General features: G+C 41.3%; 1 protein-coding gene across 1 annotated transcript in view; it reads left to right on the top strand.

The window, feature by feature from the left end:
- The first annotated feature begins 2,274 nt into the window (after positions 1 to 2,274).
- Positions 2,275 to 16,639, top strand: part of LOC124777426 (ankyrin repeat domain-containing protein 6) — a 709,541-nt gene continuing 695,176 nt past the window's right edge. The window contains exon 1 of the mRNA XM_047252825.1: positions 2,275 to 2,724. The gene's annotated coding sequence lies outside the window, so the exon portion shown is untranslated. The remainder of the gene's footprint in view (positions 2,725 to 16,639) is intronic.

Here is a 16,639-nt window from a genome sequence, read left to right as displayed (position 1 = left end):
AGGGCGAAGCAGGTGGGAACGGTCGAGAGGCAGCACGGCTGTACCAAAACAAGTACCCTCGCGGACGCCGACCACGTCACACGACATTTCAAGCCCTTTTTGGGCGTTTGTGTGGTCATGGATCCTTTCAGACAGACGAACGTGCAGGGCGACAGCAGATTGTATGAACACCAGATCTACAGGATATTGAGACGAACCCTAGTACAAGCACCAGGCAAGTTGCCCGCCAACATGGTGTAAGCCAAAGTACGATATTGCGTGTTCTGCATGACAACCGCTACTATCCCTGTCACCTGCAACGAGTGCAAGGATTGTCAGTAGCGGATTTCCCTCTACGGGAAGGATTTTGTCTGTGGCTTTCGCACCAGACCATCACTATTGTGGGATTTCTTTCACCAGTCCTCTTTACCGACCTGAGAACGCGTGCATCGCATCTCATGGTTGGTTGGTTGGTTGGTTGGTTGGTTTGTGGGATTAAAGGCATCTCATGAAGGCCACTTTGACCATCTGCTGTAACGTGGATGCGATGCACCTTTGTACTTTGTTCCGGGACTGTTTGTCGTCGTTGAACGCACACCGTCCATTTCCAGTCAGGAGAATCCGTCCCTGCAGTTTGTCGGTTTTATTAATGTTCACCGTGTATAAAGGGCCGGTTAATCTACAGAAAATTTTTGTTCCAAATAGTTATCCTCCCATCTGTTACTTAAGAATAAAGAGATTCTACAGCATAACTGAAACTATCAAAGTTTAATTCAGGTTTTATTCGAAAATTGTTGGTTTGTAAAGTGAAAAAGAGGGATATTGTGGTAAAAATAAAGAAAAAGTTACAGCTTTATCATATAGCGCTAGAAATGTAATTTCCTGAACTAAAAGGTAAAAATAAAAAAAAGATTGCGAAACAAAAATATGTCAAACATCGCTTCAATACTTAGTCGAACTTGTACAAAACATATTTCTGTTATTCATAAACAACTTTCGCATTTATAACAGGACACTCTTCCCTTTGATGATTATGAAAAAAGGACTATTGAGTACAAAATAACAACAATAAGTATATACATTTTTGTTTGTTTCTGCATGTGAACTGTACTTCCTTCGAAAGTAATTGCTTTGGTTACAAAAAAGGACAGAAGTTATGTGATCACCTAATTTTTATTACTTGTAAAATGCAATTTATGTTCTGTAAGGGTATAAAATACACAATGTACGCCCGCATATCGTGGTCGTGCGGTAGCGTTCTCGCTTCCCACGCCCGGGTTCCCGGGTTCGATTCCCGGCGGGGTCAGGGATTTTCTCTGCCTCGTGATGGCTGGGTGTTGTGTGGTGTCCTTAGGTTAGTTAGGTTTAAGTAGTTCTAAGTTCTAGGGGACTGATGACCATAGACGTTAAGTCCCATAGTGCTCAGAGCCATACACAATGTATTAAACTGAATGATGAGCGGTTCTAATTATGTGCAAAACAAACAACCAAACAAAACGAAGTGAAGTTTTCTCACCTACACATTCATTTATGTTTCTATCCCTATCGATTCTACCACCCCTAGCGTTACTCTTACCATTTACTACGTCATTTATGTATTGTACCAAAACTACCAAACCGTAATTTTGGTAGAGCGCGACTCTGACCACAATAACTTTAACCGAGACGGCGATTATATCCTTAATGGCACATGAAAACGGCTGTTCGATGCCGAAAGGCCACAGAGAAATAAGCTAAGTTTTTCACCCTCTGATCCTCGACACCAAGGCGAGAACTTTTTATCTGGCTCTTGTATTCTTCAAAGTTATTCGGCAGCTAGATCCCGATGACGACGACAAAAATCGCAGTTGAAAGCTTGAGTATACATACAGATCTAACGCGGCAATAAGTCTGAGAAAAATTTATCCAGTTTTTTTGAAGGCACATTGTTATAGGTTATCCATGTGGACGAAACACAATGTGACTAGCTTAAAATGTCATAGAGAGAAAATTTTTCCACGGATCTAATGCATATTTAATTACGTCATTGCGTAACATGAAACAACATAATAAAATTTCATAGGCATCAAAGTCAAGCAGAGAACTTTTCACCATGCCCTTCTATTTTTCAACGTTCCCTCTCTGTCGTACGCCCTGTATGAGATCCCGGCCTACATAGCGCAAGGCGCCAGTCTGCATATGTTGCTCTTGACCGTAGCTCCCTCCGAAGCCCGACGCTGGGCAGTGTGTCCGGCGCGCCGACTGAGCTGCGGCCAGAGGGGCAGGGACTATACGCGCCGCCCGCCGCCCACCGACCGGTTCTCTCCTCCCGCGGCGCGCCGGCCGAGGAATGCCAAGATGGCGGCCAGTGCGAGCGCCCCTGCCGAGGAGCGAGGCTGCGTCGCCTCAGTCCAGCGCCCGTGGCTCTCGTGCGTCCCGTGACTCCCGCTCTTGTGTAGTGTAGTGTGGTGTGGTGTTAAAGTCATCTGTGTTAACTTGTCTGTCAGGTCAGACACTCGAGTGCATATTCGTTTGTTGACTGAGCGTGTGGTCTAGTAGCAGACAGCGGTACGGCTCCGCGCCCTACCGCTGTCAGGCGGAGTGCCCCGCATCTCCTAACAGAGCGGAGTAACCTTACTTTGGTGGTGTGTTGTGTGAGAATGTGTCGGTGTCACTCGTGCAACATCTATTATTTGTGCCATTTAAGGAGTGTCGTTTCATAGTACTGTACTGCGCGCTGCCTTGAAGCGGTGATTTCAACGCAAGGTAAGGAAAGCAACAGAATCATAACTTATGTTTCGTAGTATTGTACTGTGTGATGTTTTGCAGTGGTAATTTCAACGCAAGGTAAGGAAAGCAACATAATCATAGCAGAAGCTTTCTTCCGTCGATGTCAAGTAAGGTGATTGCAATCCTTATGTTCGTTCTCTCGAGGAACAACATAAATACCAAAACTGTTTACACAGTGTGTCAGTGTTTCGAGAAACATCTACTGGTAAACGTTCAGAAGAGCAAAGGAGGAAATTCCTTTTGCATTTTTTCTCTTCTTTTGAACCGCTCCTCTTGCATCAGGGGATTTCTTTTACGAGGGAAGCGAGAGTCGTATTGGACAGAAATGATTTGTGTGTGTGTAATTAACTGTTGACATGAGGGTTCCGCACTATTTCATAATAAACGATTTATCAATCAGTTTCATTATTATTATTTTAAGTTGCATCAGCTTCACATTCAGCGGTGATTATTAATGTTGTAAGTCTACACAAATAGTTTCTAAATACAATCTATTGTGAATGTGATGTCCGCTATTTAGCAACTACCCTCACGAAAAATACAAGTAAATCCGCCAAATTTCAGGTACGTGCGTTTTTTTAACCTCGTGAAATTAGACTCGCTTGATGACAGTAATTAATATCTTCCGAATAAAGATGTTCGTTAGCAGAACGATTATGTTATAAAGATCAGATTTAGTAGGTAATCACAAGAAATGATGACTTAAATCTGGAAATAAATTGTCATTAAAGTGACAGATGACTTGTCTATTATTAAATAGTATGTAGTTTATCTACAGCCACTGGCTGTCACTCTAGTGTGAAAATTACAAGTAATGCTGCATGCACAACTACTATGTGTCTTTTAAGACGGGAAACAACTAAAAATGAGTATTATGTTGGAATAGATCAAATAGTTTCTAGGCATAAACATTGGTCAGGGCTATTCCTTCTGCTCTGCTCCACAACAAGTAGGTGGACTCTTTGCCTAAGAATACGTCAATGTTTTGGGATGTTAAAGTATCAGACTTGTGTCTGTGGGAATTTTGTGGAAAATGTCAACTGCAGATGTCACTGTTTCTCAGCGCAAGAATGGAAACACAAGAAGAGAAAGAGAGATAGTAGGAGGAGGGGGGAGTGCTTTATCCGAAGGTAACACATTGCTTGTATTTGATCTATTAATCATGAAACCGTGTATTCAGTATTTCTCTTATTACATATTTGTAGATCATAGTACATACGGTGTGGTTAGACCATCGAATATCTTTTCGTCTGCAAACTGAAGAAAAAAGAATGTGCCTTTACTCGCATACTTTAAATTACTTAGCAAAAGAGCCAATGATACTTGAAATGCTTTGATGGTTTTCTTTAAAGAGTGGGTCATTTCTGACGCAGTGTAACAGCGAGCTCAATTTAAACTACCAAATTTATTGCAGACAAAATTCAGAAAAATTTGTGGCTATACTATACTATCTACAAATTACGACACAGACATGTGCCAAGACTCGTCAGACGTTCGAAGATGACCGTATACTTGAAACTTTGTAGCCTTACAGTTATAATGGAGTTTTTATTGTTCAGTGCCAAGGTTTCGTTGGAGGATAATGTGTCACCGTCAGTAGTTTTTAATCTGTTCATAGCCCTGATGAGCACACAGTAAATATTCCTTTCCAAAGTATTATCTTAACAAAGTCCACTTATAATTATTATTATAAAGAAAAATTTGCAGTATAACAATGAAACAGTTTCTCATGGATAATGATATACGAAAAGGTATTCCGCGGACTGGATTATCGTATTTTTATGCGGTATATTGAAAATCACCTCAGTACTGCCTCACATCATAAACCACGTTGAGTACCTGGTCAAAGATTAACCTTCACTTGGTTATTTCTAACTCGAGTTATTTATTGTTGCGGGGCTTTCAAATTTCAGGTGAAATAAGTCGTCATTTCACAGAAAGGTAGCGTTTTACATAGTTAAAATCATTGATTAAAGTTAACTGTCAGTGCAAAATAATTCTAAACACTTGTTTAACAAATATAGGTAAGTCTAAGTAATTAGTAACATAAATATGGAAATAATTCCATTTTTATTTATTTACTGCATGATTGGCACGTTAATGAAGCACCAGTTCTCTTAGCCCTGTATGAAACTAATTTTCTCTTGCCTTATAGATTTCTGTCAACATTCTGCGGTGATGTGAGGCTAATAAAAATTCCGAAACCAGGCCACAAAAGAAACCGTGTTGTTAATAAAAACCCTGGAAACTACAATACGCAAAAGTGTCCTACAGGGGGCATTATTCGTAAATTATTGTCCAATAAGTTTTATTTGCCGACAGGCAGAATGTATAATATTTGCTTGTCAATGGGAAGTAACGGATTGTGAGGCAAACTTCATCGCGTATACACACCTGGTATCCATGCCAGAATAAATTACAACCGTTTAATACTATCAATCTTCTATTAAATGCTGAAGTGTCGCTAATTTAACGCTATTCTTTTTTTTTTTTTAAAAAAAAGCCTAGATTCCGGAGTAACGTTACGATTCTAGCCGAAAGTAGGCAAAACTGTTACCTGTTCAATGGAGCGGGCGGCGTAGCTAGCACAGAATATCGTATAAGGAATAAAAAAAATGAAAGTTTTAGAATATAGTAGAAGAGAGAATAGCTATTTGGGTAACATCAGATTTGTGGAAGCCAGAGTAGTAAAGATACTGAAAGAATTATTCTGTCTAAGAAGTAAACTTATACAGGATCACCGAAGCAAGGGAGAAAGCGTAAGTAGACGTATAAGTCATTATTCTGCCCATTTTCGCTGAAGAACATCGAGGCTGTTTTATTAAATCAATTTGTAGGAAATACTGCAACCCGCCACAGGTTTTTCCGAAATGATTTAATGATACCATTACTAGTTTCGGGCCTGAGCCCATCGTCAGATGGTAGCGTTGACGTCTTGCAAGTTTTGCATTTGTGTCCTAAAGTATAACAAAACTTTTGCGATGCATAGTTTACCAATGATTTTCCGTTTTGCATTTACGTCCTAAACTTTAACAAAGTTTTGTGATTACATAGTTTTACGCTCACATACGCTGTATACATTGTGCTTACTTTCTGAAAAGCTCACATTTACTTAAAGTAACGTAGACGTATAAGTATACTCCAATAAAAAAATCTTAAATGAAATATTGGAAGAGAGGGAAAAGTTCCTAAACGCATACATATGAAGTACAGGAAGCAGAAGCTTAATTAGTACCTTGTGAAAATGGAAGAAGAAGAAAATGTAACATTTTAAGTGTGTCGCTGTAGAGGAACGTCAAACACTAAATGAAGAGAAAACGCAGGAAGAGACGACATATAATGTCCCAAGAATAATTGACTTGCCAGGGGAACATCCTCTAAAACACACAGAACAGTGAACATTTCTCTGGAAGAACTAGTAGAGGGGGTAGAAAAGTCTGGAACATGCGATACAGATTATGGACTGGTGGACGTACTAAATATGTAGAGGTGAAAAGACAGGAATAGATGAAGAACGTTGTCATTTAGACTGGTGCGTCACGAAAACACGCTTACATTGAGATCTGCTGTATAACTAGATCGAGGTCAGACTGTACTGATTTGTGTGTGAAGAAAAGTCTAATCTTCCCGTCTCTTTATGAATAATGTCGTTAGTAAGATGGCCACGAAATAAAGAATTGTATTCGAATTTTCTTACTGAAAGTGCGTGGCTGTGATAGCACAAAACGTGGTTCAAAGGCGTTATTTGCCTAAAGGGAAGCCGAGACTCGTGGATGAGTAGGGTTCGTTTCAACAAAATGTCTCAATCGCTGAACGCTTTTGCACGCTGAAGATTTTAATAAAGTGTAAATTCTGCTAGGGCAGTAACACGTTTGCAGATTTTTTTCCTTTATGTTGTTCAGTGGCAACCCATAGCGGGTATGGCAGAATGGGCCGTCTGTCGGACGAGATGAAAATCAGTAGTAATCGTCTTCTGCCTAAATTCCGCAGTTGAAGTGCCTATTCGGCTGCTAATTTTTGTGCATACAGCGAGTTCGTTCACAGGCTGTAGAAGCGTACACTACATTCTGTAGGAACAAGTAAATTGAATATGGCTTTCTTCATACTCCTAGCTTGAATAATACTGTGGTATCGATATGTTATTCGGTTACAATCAAAGTAGACAACTCCCGACGACCCTGTCCACTATTAATGGGTTGATAAGCACGCGCTTGTAAATATAAAGTGATGAGAATCCGTAGAAATGTAGCGCATTTCACAGATTGTAGAAGTCAGAAGTGCGAAACAAGTTATAATTGTTGAAACACGCGTCCGGACGTCCTGACTTACGTTTTCCGTAATTTTCCGAAATCGCTTTAGGCAAATGCCGGGATGGTTCCTTTGAAAGGGCACGGCCGATTTCCTTCCCTAATCCGAGCTTGTGCTCCGTCTCTAATGACCTGGTTGTCGACGGAACGTTAAACACTAATCTCCTCCTCCTTCAACTTATAGGTCCCGGCGGAGGTTCGAGTCCTCCCTCGGGCATGGGTGTGTGTGTTTGTCCTTAGGATAATTTAGGTTAAGTAGTGTGTAAGCTTAGGGACTGATGACCTTAGCAGTTGAGTCCCATAAGATTTCACACCCATTTGAACATTTTTCAACTTATAATATTTTGGTGCCTCAATCTTTCTTATGCAAATTATTGTTAAGCATCAATTAAGTTTGCCCATGGATTGGTCGTAAACGGACCGGAGTAACATGTTTGACGTTTTGTGGGTATTTCTGGAATGGAACAGCAAGCAGTCACGTTTGCTTCTTCCACTAGGTAGCCTCACAAGGCACATCACCGCACCGTAACATTTAAGGAGATTACAAGACAAATAACGTCGTTGAGAAAGTTGGCATATGTTTGTGTTTATTCCACTCTTTTTTAATGTTTGCAGTATGGTCCTTTGTAATCATCAGTTCAGCCAGACCTCAGCGACTGAAGTTAAAGATCGAAGTATTTAAGCACTTAGATTCTAATGTATGTAGTGTACGAATTAAGAAGCCAGCGTAGATTCTAAATTATACTGTAAAGTACTTAAAGCGCACACACAATAACGTCACGTTTAATATCTACACACACGGTGCTGATGGGAATCAAACCCGAGATCTCTGTGTAATGGTGACACCTGAGGTGTTTGAATGTAAACTACAGAGAAAATAAGAACAGTAAACTTGAAGCAGGATCGTTATAGCTACATACATATTGTGAAATAAGAAGAATGTACAATTTCTTTGACACTTTAAAGTTTTCAACAGCTACTGACTATAAAAGAAACTTCTTCATTCGCAGACGTAGGTAAGTGCTCAAAAGGCGTTTGTTTGCTTACAGCATGGTATAAATAGTTAAAGTTCAAGAAATAGTGAAAATATAGTTACGTCGAGAGATACATGTTTCTGTACTCTTCAGCACTACAACTTTCAAAATAGTTCCACTTTATGTACCGTGCAGCGTGCTTTAAACGTAAAAATTTGGTGCTGGGTCTTTTAGACCTTGAATGATACAAATATAAATAAAACGAAGCAAAGTATGTCAATGTTTATCAGAATTGCTACACCAAAACGGATACAAGTGACTGAAATGAACTGTATACTACACATAGTTTATTTATCTATCCCAGCAAAATGAGTATGTGACATACAGTAACAACAATGGTTACAGAAGTGTACATAAACTATATATAACCGCTGACATTAAGAATGAAGTACATGGCAAGCTACCATGTGCTCCAATCGGAACCTCTAAAAGTACAAGCGTGGAATCAGAGAGATCTCGGTATACAGAGGAACGCGACAAACAAGTTGCTGGCTAATCATATTCCAGAAACGTTCTAAGTCCGACATGTCAGGCCGGTCGGGGGACTGTTCTATGGGAATATTGCAAGTGGAGTACCCTGAAGCAGAAAACAGTGCCCGAGGAATCTGAAGCAGGAACAGTACTCAGGAAATTAAATCTCCCTGATATGGCAGGTGTTCTTCAATTCTCCCCCACTATAAACAAGTCGCATATAGCGTTCATGGCCGCTCAAGCGATCACGCTTGTATTTCTCTTCTATGCCATAGGCTGCCATATTTCGTGCAACAGGGTAGCGGGTAATGGCGTGTTTGCACACACCACCTCGCGCAACAGTTTCGTGAGGCAAGTCTCGTGCAGTGTAAACGTATTGTATGATGCTCTTTCGCGGCGAGGCGCATCAAAGACCTCTTCGCCTCTATCGTTTTGTGTACCGTAAGCGACGTCCTTTGTTGCGCTCGAGACGACGAGCCAGGAGGAAAGCTTCTACCTGATAGGATTACGTCAAAACCACTTGCTTTTGTGGGATTCAAAGAAAAAGTAAACCACAATCGGACAAGAAGGGAGGATGCGTGGAAAGACTCAAGTTCCAGACCAAAAATGATAATTTGGTTGGTCGTACAGAAGCATAAGGTGAAGGAAGAGGAAAAGCAGAATCGATGGATCGATTATGCAAATTTTCTATTGTACTTGTAAAAGAAGCGCGTTCCTTTGTGTCCTAGAAATACATGTTTTGAAATAATATTAAAAATACGAGCTATAATACCGAACATTACTTATTCGTGAAGAGCGTCAATGAACGCGTTTCAGACTGCTGGGATAATTTGGGGTATGCTTTTTTACATTTTTAAGTAAGTACTGTAAACTTGGGTATGAACTGCTGTCACTAGATATCTCAGCAGATCATTGACGCAGGATACTGAAAATCTTGTGTAGTAACGCAGATGAAGTTTCTGATATCTTCAGTGGATTCCACTGTCATTTCTAGCTGCAACAGATTCCCATATTCACTATGTTTACGTGGGGCTCCCAATTCGGACTTGGTAAATCGATATCGCAATACCTATTATGGAAATTCGGATCTAACTGTTGGTTTTCCACTTACACAATCGACTTTTGCTGCTATGTAAACGAAAAAATGATTTTGAAACATACTTGGGTTTTCAGTTACGTCTTTCTTTTAAAAAAAGTCGATTAATATGGACGGAGTGACAGTTTTTACGCGGAGGGAAAAGAAGAAATATTAGACTTAGCACGAAACCGTCTGTTTTTAATACTCAACTGAAGAGAAATTGCGATTGTTCTGAATAAATCATAAACTAGAACGATTGTTCTGCAGACGCCATATTTGACTTGGCTAGTAAATCAGCGTCAGACTGCAGCGTGTAAACACGACAACGAAAGACGGTTTCCGAAATTCAGTTTTCGTCTTCCGGAGGATGCGTCCCATGTAAACGTAGTGACTGAAATCGTCGACAGAATAATTCCTTGCTCCAACTTCGGCGACATCGCTTCCGTCCTTCAAATACAGCGTCGTCATGAGGGCGGACGCTGGTGCAGCAGCCAGAGGAAGGCCAGAGCACGCCGGCGTGGTTGCCTCGTCCAGACTGACGGCTCGCCTTATTCGTGCCTGCTTCGCGCAACGTATCGCTCTCTGTAAACAGGAGGCTGAGACAGCCGCCTCACGAAACAGCTCCATCCAACCGCTTCGCGAGCGCATCTTGCTCGTAGCAAACGCACCTTAACGCCGTGGGACAAGATGGCGCAGAATTCCCCGTTGCATGCTCTTGCATCGAGCCAATACTGGACAAACTGTGCGCTCCGTTACAGCTGTGCGAAAAAGAGATGGTGGTCATCACCTGCTGGGTTGGTTGGTTGATTTGGTGGGAGAGACCAAATAACGAGGTCATCGGTCTCATCGGATTAGGGAAGTATGGGGAAGGAAGTCGGCCGTGCCCTTTCAAAGGAACCATCCCAGCATTTGCCTGAAGCGATTTAGTGAAATCGCGAAAACCTAAATCAAGATGGCCGGATGCGGGATTGTGCTAACCACTGCGCCACCTCGCTCGGTCCTGCTGGGGTCACACTGCGTGTTTCAGTAGCCGCTTGTTGCTGGAATAGAGTAGGGATATCGGTCGGTAAATATTCAGATGGGCAGAACACAAGTTTTGTTGCCAACGAATATTGCCTTTTATTGTACTTACCCAAGAAAACTAACTGTTCCTCCTTTCACGTAGTGCGATTTCCATCACTGTTGTTACTATAAAAAAAATAATAAACAGATGTGTAAAAACAGGAAAAATACGCGGTTCCTTAAAGTTTAGACCTTTGTGAAAACTAAGAAAACAACTTTATACTGAAGTCACGGGACAGTTCTGGTTTGAAGTTGTCGGTATGCTCACAACCCTGTGGTCGCTCGATAGATATTTGTACTCTCCGGCTGAGCCTTACTGTCTTCTTCGCGAAGTGGTTTTACAAATGATTCAATGCCATAGCAGGTTCGATTAAAGAATAAGCAAATTTAAAAAGCTCGCTCGACTGATTCTTAAGTGCTGTTGGTCAGTCTGGAATGCTTACCGGATTGGTTTGACGTTCAGGCTGCATGTGGGGACCAGCTGGGCCTCAGTGTTATACTCTGTAGTTTTTACGAGTGGAATATCTAATTCACAATTTTGAAATTTTTATAGTGTGTTACAAATTTAAACAGCTCTATTGCCATAAAAGATTGCCGTGAAATTTTCAATAAAAACAACTGTAAAAAAAAAAATGTAACATGGGACCCCCTCATAGAATCTTCATTAAAATTTTCCGCATTTTGACAGTTTTATGTTGGCTACCTTATGTTATTTAGTTATCCTAGCATGCATTGTTGGCTGCCTTGTGTTTTTCAGTTTTTCTAGCGCGCATTGTTGATTTGATATTGTGTGGTAACTTCAATACTCTCCTAGCGCGCACCATAAGGTATGGTCATTTCGAAAAGAAAAAGTGAAACTTATGATTTAGATAATACTAGGGACTTAGAAAATGTTATGCTACTTATAAATGACAGTAGGGATGAAGACGCATATGAAATGAACATTGAAATTTTGGATTCTGAGGTTGGTGTTGCTTTAGAACGCGAAAAGGGAACTCCAGACATACAAGAATCCGGATATGATAGTGAAGGTAACAGCGACGGTGACAATGAATTCAACAATGTCGAATGCCTCATTGCTAAAAGTGGTATGGTATGATCGGCTGACCCACCAAAGAAAACTAGACGGACTGCACACAATACAATTATTGTACCTCGTTGTTTGTCCACCTCATCTCAAGGTATTCAGTTGGTAAGCGAAGCTCTCAAATTATTCATTGGTGGACATATGCTACAAATTATTATAGAATCTACTAATAAAAACGCTCAATGTTTTTATGAATAAATAACAACGGTGGCGTCCTACAAATACTGATGAAATATATGCCTTTTAGGCATTCTCGTCACAATGGGATCTCTAAAAGCTAAAAGGAAGTCTGTAGAATTTCTGTGGACTGCAGATCCTCTCTACAAGAGATACATTTTCCTTGCTGCAATGTCTAGAATTGGTTTCAACAATTGTCATGAATCATTAAATCTGATTATGTAAGTACAAAGGCCGATCGAAAAGCAGCTTATAAATTAGCAGCAATTAGAATTATTTTTGAATTTCTTGTTACCCGTTGCAAATCCAACTAATCCTGATTCATATGTGATTGTGGACGAAAAATTTGTTTTCTTCAGAGAAGGCTATTCCTTTATGGTGTATGTGAAGTCTAAGCTGGAAAAATACGGTATTTAAACCTGGGCGATGGCTGAAGTGAAGTCAACATATTGTATAGACTTACAGTTTATGCCATAAGATTCAAGTGAAAAGAACGAAGGACAACGAGTGGTACTCGATGTTACGAACTGTCTTCATGTGAGTCACGTCTTCACAACAGATAATTTCTTTACCTCTGTCTCTCGTGCAGAAGAACTCTGCGAGAAGAAACTGACCCTCTGTGGTTCCCTAAGAAAGAGCAAGTCAGATATTTGTAAAGTTATGCTTCGCAATGCATCCAGACCACTTAGAGTCCTTTCAAAGATAAACTAACAGTGGTACCCTATATACCCAAAAAACGCAGGCTCTAATTTTGCTAAGTACTAAGCACAACGACAAGAGATTTGAAAAAAGAAAAAGAAAATTATAAGCACAATATAGTTCTCCATTAAAATCAAACAAAAGGCGATGAGGATACAATGGATAAAATGACAGGCGAGTATTGCACAAATCGCACAAGAAGGAGATTGCCGCATATTCTGTACATGAACTTGACCAAGGATCCCAAAATGCGGTCACGTTATGCAAGACGAAAAACCTAACATGGAAAACAAATTATTCAGACACCAGAAGATACTGTGTTCTAGAACTACGAAAGGAGCTGGTGATTCCACATATGAAGAAGGGGATACAAACTCCAGACGGCCTACACAAAGTTCTCATAGGTGCCATTAGAAATCTGATCCCGGAAGAAAAGAATGCAGAGGTTGTAGGAGGACCACTAAAACTAAAAGGTGGATGGCAATTACGTAGAAGAAAAAATGACAGAAAAACTAAAACAAAGGGTGAAAGTTGCAAGAAAATCATTTGTGATACCCACGGTACGAAAAGGCAGAGAGTATTGTGTCTTGGATGTTACAGTTACAAATAGTGAGCGTGAATTGTAGAACTCCAAATAAAAAACTTAAACGGTACTGATACTTCATTATAATAATGTTAAAATTCAGTTGTAAATCCCAGTGAAAAATGAAACATAAAATACAGTGAAAAATAAAAAAGAAACAAGTTGATTCATCTAATGTGATAGTTCTGGAACATAAAAATAACATTGTAATTTATAATTCGGTTGTTTAGGCTATTTTATAACGCTAATTTTGAGGTAAACTGTTGGTAAAAGAATGTTGAGACATCAGAATTGCTGTTTTAAAAAGATTTTATTTGTTCTAAGCAGAACATAAGATAATTATATTGTGTTAATTCGAGTCTTCTGGATTTTCAGTGGTTTAAGGAAGTAGAAAAGCCTGACGGTTAATAGCCGATACAAAGAAGAGCCACGGGCGTAGTACGTTTCGTCAAGACTTAGTGTTACGGAGGTGCTCCAGCGGCGGACAGTACAGTAGAGGCGCTGTGCACCACGGGGAGGTTTGGGTCCAGGTCTCACATTCCAAGAGGAGTCAGGCAGTGTATTACTTCTTCTCACATGCATTTCGCTAAAAGGCCACGGCGACAGAATCAGAGAGATTCGACTTCATATAGAGACTTGACGCCAGTCTTTCTTCCCGTGGACTATTCGCCATTGGAACAGGAAAGGGGGGAATGGTGTTGTTACCCTGCGCCGGAAATCGTAAAGTGTCTTGTAGAGCTTGGATGTGGTGTGAGAATACTATTTGAAGATTTATTGATAGCAAGTAAACAATCAAAATATTTATAATTTTGAGTCTGATGGACGATCTGCTGCATTCTGTGCAGCGGTAACATACACTGTCAGAAAGAATTGCAAAACTCTCAGGGACTATGTTAAATGGCACAAGAGCATCAAATGTAGATACCGAGGGGTTTTAGTATTAGTGATTATTTTCCGCGGTCATCGGCGATAGTATGTCGCTCAAGAGGCCTGTCTGTGCACCCTGTCTTGTTACTCTGCAAGCAGCAGCTGTGCTGAGTTTAGAACTGAACAGTGCTTACAACATCCATTCTGCGCTACAACCGTGTCCCGAAGAAGAGGCCTGTCTGTGCACCCTGTCTTGTTACTCTGCAAGCAGCAGCTGTGCTGAGTTTAGAACTGAACAGTGCTTACAACATTCATTCTGCGCTACAACCGTGTCCCGAAGTCGAGGTCGTACCCCCGTCGAACAACTTCAGCCATTTAAAAGGGGCTAGCGTTGCGGGCCTGCTATAAGCTGAATGGATGTATCAGCGGATTGTTGCACAGGTTGGGCACAGTTTACCGATGGTGTGTCGCTGCTTTCAACAGTGGTCTGTGGAACATTCCTACACCTCTAGATTAAGTTACGGACGTGAACGCAATACAGGCACATGCCAAGGTCGATGCATTGTGTGAGTGGCGGTAGCCGACCGAACATCGTCCCGAGATGAAATCCGGGAATATGTTGAATCTGCTGTTTCATCAGAAACCAAAGGGAACCGTCTATTAGCAGCAGAATTGAGATCACGTGTGCAATGGAGAGACTACAACCGACTCTACGACACCGCCGTGCATGGTTATGCAGGTGTCGCCAAAGAATTGACTGGAATGCTGTCTTTAGCAATGAGAGCAGGTTTTGCCTGATGGACGTACGCGTGTACAGCGTTGACCTTTGAGTTGCCTATTCCAGAGTGCATTCGCCCTTCGCCCACAACATGCAGGTCTCATCTCAGGCTTCATCGTATGGCGGGGGGGGGATCGTCAGTTACATCTCGCGGTGACGTTTGGCGGTTCTACAGGGTAAAGTAAAGAGTGCCCGCTACATTGCACAGGCTGTTATTGCTATGCTACTACCACTTCTTCGACAGGAAGGTGATGTATTTTTTTTCAGCAGGACAATGCACGTCCACATACAACTGCTGCGACGAAAGTGCTCTTCGTGGTGTACAACAATTGGTTCCTTTTACCGGTCCACCGACACAGAGTGCCACCATATGATACACGAATTGGAGAGTCATTCTTTAAAACAGACGTTTTTCACTGCGGTAGGATCTTCTCATGGAATTTCAATCATCAGCTTTCTCCTCAGAGTGTGAAAATAGTTCGTTGACGCCGACGTACGTACGGAGCAATGATCACCATAATAAAGTAAGAGGAATCACAGCGTTTATCAACTCGCTGTTCGACAGTGGAACGGTATAGAAGTAGCTTAAAGGTTGTTGGATGAATTCTCTGCCAGGCACTTAATTTTAAATTTCAGAGTAGTGATGTAGATGTAGATGAATTGCCCTGGCCAGCTAGATGACCAGATCTCTCACCAGTTGAACACGAGTGGAACATGGTGAAGTGGGAACTGTTCTCCAGACCCTGCAAGAACCAATGCCGAACTGCATCAAAAGGTCCTTAGGTCAGTCTATCGCCACCTTTACTGTCGTTTGCATGCACGAATACACGCCTCCATTGCCGCCAGAATGAGGTACATTGTGCACTGATAGGACTGTTTGGGCACACTTTAATGTACCGGGTGATCAAAAACTCAGTATAAATTTGAAAACTTAATAAACCACGGAATAATGTAGATACAGAGGTAGAAATTGACACACATGCTTGGAATGACATGTGGTTTTATTAGAACAAAAAAAAAAAAAAAATGCTAGACGCGTGAAAGATCTCTTGCGCGAGTCGTTTGGTGATGATCGTGTGCTCAGCCGCCACTTTCGTCATGCTTGGCCTCCCAGGTCCCCAATTCTCAGTCGGTGCGATTATTGGCTTTGGGGTTTCCTGAAGTCGCAAGTGTATCGTGATCGACCGACATCTCTAGGGATGCTGAAAGACAACATCCGACGCCAATGCCTCACCATAACTCCGGACATGCTTTACAGTGCTGTTCACAACATTATTCGTCGACTACAGCTATTGTTGAGGAATGATGGTGGACATATTGAGCATTTCCTGTAAAGAACATCATCTTTGCTTTGTCTTAAAAAATGTGTGTGAAATCTTATGGGACTTAAGGTCATCAGTCCCTAAGCTTACACACTATTTAACCTAAATTATCCTAAGGACAAACACACACACTCATGCCCGAGGGAAGACTCGAACCTCCGCCGGGATCAGCCGCACAGTCCATGACTGCAGCGCCTGAGACCGCTCGGGTAATCCCGCGCGGCGCTTTGTCTTACTTTGTTATGCTAATTATTGCTATTCTGATCAGATGAAGCGCCATCTGTCGGACAATAAAACCCCATGTCACTCCAAGCATGTGTGTCAATTTGTACCTCTCTATCTACCTTATTCTGTGATTTATTCAGTTTTCAAATTTATACTGACTTTTTGATCACCCGGTACATGTGTTTTCATTTGGTCTGAATT

Source organism: Schistocerca piceifrons, chromosome 2, assembly GCF_021461385.2.
Source record: "Schistocerca piceifrons isolate TAMUIC-IGC-003096 chromosome 2, iqSchPice1.1, whole genome shotgun sequence".
Taxonomy (NCBI): Eukaryota; Metazoa; Arthropoda; class Insecta; order Orthoptera; family Acrididae; genus Schistocerca; species Schistocerca piceifrons.
The sequence above is the reverse complement of the archived record's forward strand: the minus strand, read 5'-3'. Positions and strand labels throughout refer to the sequence as shown.